The following is an 8,871-nucleotide window of genomic DNA, read 5'->3' on the forward strand; positions in this document are numbered from 1 at the left end:
TAGAATGAAGACAGGTGTGGAGACAACTTCTTGAGTCATCTGGCCCAACCCTTTGCATCAAACAGAGTAAAGGTTGCATTAATCCAGCCCTAAATTTCTCCATTCTTATCTTATGCATCTCTACTGGTGCTTTAATTATCTCAATAAGCAGTTACTGTGTTTACCAGGAAAGCAGTGATCAGCTGTGCCACTGCAATTCTTTCTGTGTTTCTGTTTCTGCAAAGGTTCTTTCATTCAGAATAAGACCCAGGAAAATGTTTGTGTTAAATGGGTTTTCTGGTCAGTTAAATAAATAACTTAAAAATATAGTTGTGTAGTAATCTCAGTAACTTTTTAATATTTAGTTACATAATAGAATTAACTCGGTTCTAATTTTTGTCAGTGTTAAACCATTCACTGAATGGCGAATGTTTTAGAATGATTTCTGAGTAAGCCAAGACAAGTGCTAGAATAGACTTGTATATCAAATTTGTTAGAAATCCTTTTTTTGATTTCTGTATTTTGGGTAAAAGAATATAAACCTAATCCAGTTTTAAGTAGAAAACTACTTACAAATTCACATAATGAATTATTTGCATAGAGTTACTGAAATTATTACACAGCCATGAAAGAAGAAAAATCTCTGAAGCCAGAGATCAGAGCTGCACCAATTTTCATCGATCGACAGGTCCTGGGAGCACAAAACCATCCCCATAGCCAGCCCCAGAAAAGCTACAGCTCCTGCATTCCTGGCACACCACAACAAAAGGCAGTAAATGGAGTCAGGTTTTGTCCAGTCCAGTCAAGCCCTCTCTGCTGTGCTCAGTGGCTTGTTCACACGAATGCTGGACTGGACTCAATATGTGCCTGCATTTTTCATTTATTTATTTTTTCCCTCCTTCATTCTGCCTGTCCACCCCTTGCTTTTCATTTTAAATGTATGTAGAAGGAAAAAGTTGCTCCACAGTTTTCGGGTCCAGATCCCCTCACCCCCCACCCTTATGCATCTTATGGTGTCTCTTTGCTTTATTGCACATAAATATGTCCCAATATTAATTTTAATATTGTAACATTAATATTGTTACATTTAATATTGTAACATTAATGTTACTGAGACCCGGGGTTTTGCAATATTACTGAAAGTTAAAAACCTTGGGGCCTGATCCTGACCCCTTTGAACTTAACAGGAAGTGTTGCATAGGCTTCAGTGGAAACAAGCTCATGTAGTCTACGTGCAGAAGCATTATACTTAAAAGCAAGCTGTGTAAAAGGCTGCATTGTTTCTTGCTTGTACTGGTAGTTTCTCATGTAAAGTTCTATATATTCTTTCACAATAAATACATGAAACAGTTAATCCAATGTTATATTGTTCAGTAATATTTTACTTGCAAATGACCATCATTTCTTCTCTGCTCTGTTTGTTCTTCTGAATGTCTGTTTTATATTCTGGAAATGGAAGAGCTATTCTTTTAATGCCCATTTCTTTCTGATGATAATGTTTCTTTCTGGCAAATGCTGTGACTCACAGCTAGTCTATATTTTTGATCAGTAAATATTGAACCACAATGGCAAGGAAGGTCTGAGCTATGATACGGCTAAAACAAACAAACAGAAAGTAGCCCACTTTTTTTGTTATATTTCTATTATTTTCTGGATAGATGTACCCTTCTCTAAAGTAGTTCTAAATTACTGTCTATCTTGTCTCGGAGGGGATGTAAACCTGATTTTTGTTTGATAGCAGTTACAGTGAGGAGGATAGGAGACTTGTGGTTTGGTGGCTAACACCTTGCCTGCTTTATGCCTGCTCTGTGGGGCAAGCTGGGTGGCAGGGCTCCCTGGGGTGGCACCATGGGGGTATCAGGGTGGTGGCCCAAGGGGTGATGTTGAGCATCACTCAGCACTGGACACTGGAGCACAGGGCTGTCATCAACAGTGTGATATTACTGTGGGGTTTTGTGTCTGGAGGGCAGCTAGGGCATGAAGTCTGGGGAAAGTCAGTCCCTAATGTGGGCTTGGTTGTGGTAATTCCCTTCTCCTGGTGATGCCCCATCACAAAGACAACTGCTGGGCCAAATCCCCGGCTCTTACCGAGGCAAAGTGTTGTTGACTTTAACAAGGGTTTGCAGTGAGGTTTTGGATAAGTCAATGTGGACTTCTGCCTGCATGAGGACTGAAGGATTTGGCCTATGGTCTTTTACAGTATGAGGTTAATCAACATGCAGGAAATTCTCACACCCTGTCGAGGGCCCTATTATACCTCTGTTCAACAGAAATCTCTGCTAAATCACACAATTCTCTGCTAAAAAGCTGTGGTGTGATATGAACCAAAGTAACAAGTCAGTTAACAGGATCGTCCCAAAAATGTAAAAAAATAAGGCACCTACGAATAAAGCAACCTGGATAATTTGGGGGAGTAAGTAGGGAAGTGCCCATTCCTGCCCTCATTAACATCCATGGGAGTTTCCCCACTGATGAAGCCCATTCAGTGGGAGAGGAATTGGGCTCTATGGTAGCCTTTGAAATTATATCCAAAGTTCACTTAAATTATATGGTCACTTTAAAACCATGCTCCAGAAACCTCAGTAATATTTAGTTATGCTGGGCACTTGCCTGAAAGTGTCAATTAGGATCTCTTTGGATATATTCACTTTTGAAAAAGCCAGTTGGCATCAGCAGCTTGCTGTAGTAGCTGCTGCAGTCTAAGGTGCTAAAATGAAGCATTTGTTTTTGAAATGACCTATAAAGCCTGTCAGCATTTGCAATCCAGCTTGTGAGAGGTTGTGCTAGGCAGACTGTTTGATGTCCAGGCAGATAGTTTGCCACTTTGGGCAGGATCCAAGTTTTTCAGGGAGCTGAAATTATCACCAGGCGCTACAGAAATACTAGCGTTTGGCAACATGAAGTATTGATAGAGGCACCACCCTATAAGGATCTATTCCTTCTCCAGTGGTATGATATCCTGGAAATAATATTCCCTATTGTGAATGAAAGGTGTTGAAGAATAGGTTAGAAAATGTGAACACAGCCAAAAGGCTTACCTGCCAATGCAGGCACAGCTAGCCTTGTAAGTAAGTTAGCTGTGCTTTTCTTGTCTGGTTTTATATCGACAAGAAGTCATAAACAGACAAAATAAAGCATTAATTCTCAGCCTTATCACTTATGGATCCATTATGCCTTCATATAATTTTATAATATTCATCTAGATGAACTAAATGTTACAGAAAATTTAAAGGTGGTAAACATGCCGTCTGCTGAATTATTCTATGAGTGCTGGGAAAGCAGCTCATGGCAGAATTGAATTATTTAATATTATTTTCCAGTATCGTGTAGTCGAAGTATAAGCTTCATTTTTGGATTATGATTTGTATTATGAAATGCTTATCAAGTGTTTTCCAAAGATTAGTTTAGTTTTAATTAAATAAACCTTTCTCAGGAGAAAGCCCCCAACTACTCTTCGTACCCAGAGGCTACCGTACTTGTTGTTTTTAATTATTTTTCACTGTTGCCCAAACTGCTTTGGGTACTCCTGCCCAATTAAATCAAAGACACGGGCTTCTTATACACAATATGTTTAATATTTAATTTTAATTAAATTAATTAAATTGTTTATTTAATTTTATGTGCATTATTGTTCATAGAGCAATGCAAAATTTATGATAGGAAGAATTTGTGGGAGCTTTTAAACAAACTAATTACTGAGGTAAAAAGAGACTTTGCTCTTTCCAGGGAATAAGCATTTCACCATAAGGAGGTAACAAAACCAGAAGTTGTTTGGGTAAAATAATAGGTGGTTGCACAGCATTAAGAATGAGTTGTTTTACCTTACTTTATCTTGTAACTATTGCTTGATCATATTATAATAGATTTGACAACAGCCTTCTCCCCTAGTAGTCGCAGGCAGGTAATCAAGTATTTATCAGGGTAAATAAACCTAAAGCTACATTATAAATTTATTAGGAGCATTAAAAATCAGCAACTCACATGCCACAAATATACATTTTTGGTCACACCCTGAGTCTTTTTTCTTCCAACAGACACACTTATCTCCCAGGTAATCTTTAAGAGAGCCTGCTGTTTATCAGAAGGAGTAGCAAAGAGAACAGCCCTCTTTTTTTACTAGGTGGGTGAAGATTATTTCTTGTGATAGATTTTTATTTGTTTTTTTTCCCTAATGAAGATTTCTTTTTCATCCACAAAGGAGCAGCAACATGTTTTTGATGCTGTTTTAATTTAGTAGTGTACTGTTTTGGGAAGGTGACTGATGCTAGGTATAGGCAGAGACATAAAGATACTTTGCATGACCTTGATGCATGTTATTTTCTGCAGGAAGTTAATAAACAAGACAAGCATAAAAATGTCTATTTGTAACATTGGTTGCTGTGGCTTATATGAAGGTAATTCAGAAGCCTTTTCTCCATGCATGAATATACCCATGCAGAGGCAATGGGGACCCATCTAAAGCCCACTCAATTCAGGAGGGGTCTTTCTATCAATGCTGGTGGGACTGAAACAACTGCTCTGGGGCTGATTTCTTAATACTCAAGGGGGCAAACCTACCATTATGGTCTCCCTGCATTTATCAGGAATACAGGGAGGACAGAGCAGGATCAGGCCTCCATGCTGCTTCACACTTGAAAAAGGGTCCTGGGAATGTAAACCAGGCTCCTGTCAAAAGCAGTGCTAGTTGCTCTTGCAGCTTTGCAGTTGCTGTGCTGTGTGCAGCTGTGAACACGACCAGCCTGGCTGAGCACAATGCAGGTCCTTACAGGGGATAAAAAAAAGAAAGGGAAATTGTTTTGGCATTATTTTTTTTCCCCCATGGAAATGCAGGATGCATTTTATGAACTTGATATGTGTGCGAAGTTGTGATGGGCATTTTGCCCTTCCTAGTTTCAGGGTTAAAAGCGAGTTCATAGTGAAATATAACACGTTATTTCTCTGAGTATTGTGGTAATTGAAACAAATACAAATAAATTTATTCACAGGAATTATTCATGTAATAACAACCCTTCAGCCCCAAGAGCAGAATGGCTAAAAACAATCTTTCTTCAATGTTAGAGATACTCATAGAGCAATAGTTTTACTTTAGCAGATTAAATGGTATCATAAAAGTAGCTGATGATGAAGTAAATTAAAAATCAGACTGGGGTTAACTTTACAGAAGCTGTTTTTAGTCTAATACAATTACCCGTTACTGGCTAAGCATTAGCTTTAAATCAACAGCAGTTGAAACAATTTAGTTTTGCACACCAGGTTTAAGTTATTACTAACAGAATTTAAAATGAGAGCAATATTATCAGATATACAAAGCCTAAAGAGATCTTAATACTGAAGGAACACACATCATAAAGAATTGTCTAGATATATTTTTTTCCCTGCAGTCTCTATTCCGGCATAGATGCAGGCAGAGCAATATGTGTGCACAATATGCCTGCCTAATGTACATGCATACACCAGGAGACAAATGTACTTGAATTCATAGAGATACAGCCTCACCTAAGAGTGGTTAGACTTAAAGGAGAGGCGTGAATAAAAAATGAGGCTGGGGCTAAGCCCTATGCAGCAGATCCGTGGTACACAGTGCTCACCACTTACCCCTGAGTGTCTGGTGCTACTTCGGATTTCCATATACACAAGTGTACACAGCGGCATTATTGAGGCAATAGCACCCAATTAGTTCCAGACCCTTCTTAAGATATTGTGTACAATATAGGAAAGCTCAAGAGTTCAAAGTCTTTGTATGCTAATGTGAAGAGGTTTGATACCATGAATAAAATGGGAAAGGGCCATGCAACGCTGGAGACTGGGGAGTCACTGGGGACACTGGGGAGGCTGGGGGTGCCACATGCAGCTCCCTGAAGCCAGCACCAACACAGCACTTGGACTGCTCCCATTTCCAGCTACTGTGATAACAAGAATGGTTGCAAAACAGGCATTTTTGGATTCTTGCATTTCCTTCCCTTCTCAGGAAGACCTGAAAGAAGACTAGAAAAAAAGAACAAGTGTATTGAGCTAATGTGGCATATTTAGAGTGGAACATTTCGCGTGTATAAATAGATGTTTTTTATCAGCCACAAAGACATGCAGAAGCTATAGTCAGTGCTCCCGTGCTTGCAATAAGGTGGGGAGAAGCTCGGAAATAAGGTTCATGATGTAAATCAGGGCAGGCAACTGCAAGGAAGAAATAGCTATATGATTTGCAGAGTAAATTACTGGCTTCACTAGATTTCATTATCTTCACCAAACTGTTCTTTATATTTCAGTGTGTTTATATTTTATTCAGAGATCTTTCTGGGGAAGGAGTCTGAGCATGCACACCATCACCATTTCCTGAGATGTGTGCAGGGTTCCTGGAGTTATTTATAAAGGCAAACTTTGACTTTTATAGGCAGGGCAAGATTGTTTTCCCTAGCTAAATATATGTTTTAGTAAGTGTGCTAAAGGTACTTTAATATATGTGCCTGTTATCCGATGAGCTTACTGCAACAGCTGCTATTTAACCATGACGGCATACTGTTCTAAGATTGATGGGTGGAGGACTTATAGGAGCCAGCACCCTGGAGACCCTGCCCTGGCACCCCAGGCTTTCCCAGCTGGTGCCCCGTACATGGCTAGCATGGCAAATAAACACGTCTGTCCATGGGCACTGTCTGACCGTGCTGCTTTGCTGTGGCCATCTGTGTCCAAAATGGATCTGTGGAAACCCTTTTGGGTTGGTCCCAATGTTTTACTTATTGCAAGGGGTTGCAAGGGACCTGATGATTAAGGGAGGTAGCGTTTGTACAGAGTGATGGGAAGATACCTGCTGTGAGCTTTTCTCAAACTCAGAACTTGGGTAGAGACCTCAGAAAAAAGGAGGCAAGGCAAAAGGAAAATGAGGGCTTGGAGGGTTTGATGGCAAAAATCTGAGCCAACTTCTGCATGTTGCTAGGACAGCTCATCCCTTTGTGTTGGTCACTCCTTCGAACATAACTATGCCATGTGTTGAGTCTGTGTTTAATTTCTTTTTAACTCAACACTGGCCGTTTTCCCTCCCTTTGTCCATATCATCAGCTGCAGCATTACCCAACTTCACCTGTCCTTTCTGCAGAGAAGTCCTCTGCCTTTGGCAGCACCCATTTCCCCAGGCTCTTTTGCAGCTACAGCTCCACTCCCACAGTTGTGATCATTGAGGGGGTCATCTTCTGGTGCATGAGCCATCCAAGTGACAGCATGAACTTCCAGGACTGTGCCCCAGAGCCATTGCATGATGCCTCCCCTTCCTCCTGCTCTGGGTCCAGAGACTCTCTGGTGAGATCATGATGAGGATGAAAGGGGACACTCTGGTTTTGGGGTACCATGAGCCCCAGGCACAGTTATTTTCTGCCCTTCCTTCTGAGGGCAGACAAATTTCCTGTGACTAGTCATCTGAGTTACAAGAGCAGGTATTAAGGAAGGGCAATGTTGACGAGAGCAAACCAGCTTCACTGGTGCTCTTCAGATCTATCACATGTGCCCCATCAGCTCCAGCATTGCCATCTCAAGCTGTGTGGGCAAATCTCTGTCATACCACACATGCAATCTACATTATTATTTCATAATTAAAAAAAAAGTATAGTGTTTTTATAGAAAAACCTATTTGATCATGTCTTCTTAAGAAAATAAACTTTGAAACTGGTTTAGAACAACACTTCTAGACTTAAAAATGCCAAAAAATTAGAATAGTAAGAAGGCTTACCTTTCTAGCTCTGTATCATTCCATACAGCAGATACTCTTCAACACAGACATTTCAGAGCATTTTGTAGTGTATTTATTATTACTGTTGTTTGATGAAGTAGGGCAATTTAATTATTCTAATTTTTCATTGGTGGAGCTGAAGAGTAGAGATCTAAATGATTTGCCCAAATTTGTACAAAAAGTCTGTGGCAGAGAAAGGCTTTGCCCTGGGGCTTTCCTGCAAGACATTATTAAGACTCATCTTCAAAGATGGGACATTTTGATACAGAAAGCAACTGCTTCTTCTCTAGGATGGAGTTTTGCCTCGGCTGCCTCAGGTTCAGGCCAGTGTAATTTGTGGTGGGTGAGTTAAATTTATTATTCATGGGAAAAGAAAAAAACACTCAGAAAAGTAGAAATTGAAATTAGTCTAAAACCTGACAAAATTAACAGGAAGGAGTCAGAAGATCCTGATCAATTTACTTCCTTCCTGTACAAGCAGTGTAGATAGGGTTATAAAATATACCACGAGGTTACTTGCATGTGTGTGCACATATATGTCAGTGTGTGCATGTATACACACATACACTGTGTCTCTCTGTTCATGTATTCCATTTGTTAAACCATTTGGGGCATGCTCTTTATATTCCCTGCAACAAATAAAATGTGGCCCCATGGGCAGAAGTTTTGCACACCAGATTTAAGTCTAGAAGTAATTTTGTTTTGTTCACACTGGCGTTATTAAGGTCTCGCAATACGGGTTTACAGCCGAAGCGATGACAGACTTAAATTCAAGAGCAATGTGATTAGGGCAATGTGTAAGGTAGTGCTGTAGCAGTGCTTACCTTTATTAGCTGTGACAGTAGTGTAAGCCCAGCCGACTGAGGAAAAAACAAAACTAAGGCAAACAAACAAACATCCTCTGCCAGCAGATAACTTTTGCTTTTAGAGGCATGCATTAGGAGATGTGTGATGCCAACCAAATTCCAAACCGGCGGAGATTCGCATGTGCTTTTGCTAATATTTATTTTATGACACATTATAACTACTGTGTGTTGCTGTTGCTATGAACCCTTGGGAAATAAAACTGGAAACTGTGTTGTGGTGAAAGCCAAGAGGCCACAACTTTATTAAACATGAAAGCTGATGTACAAGGCACAGGCAGGAACTATCAGTCCCGGCTGAAGGCAGGCAGC

This window comes from Pezoporus flaviventris, unplaced genomic scaffold, assembly GCF_033815535.1.
Source record: "Pezoporus flaviventris isolate CSIRO_AGI_PZ_B2104156 unplaced genomic scaffold, CSIRO_AGI_Pfla_v1 ptg000001l, whole genome shotgun sequence".
Classification (NCBI taxonomy): domain Eukaryota; kingdom Metazoa; phylum Chordata; class Aves; order Psittaciformes; family Psittacidae; genus Pezoporus; species Pezoporus flaviventris.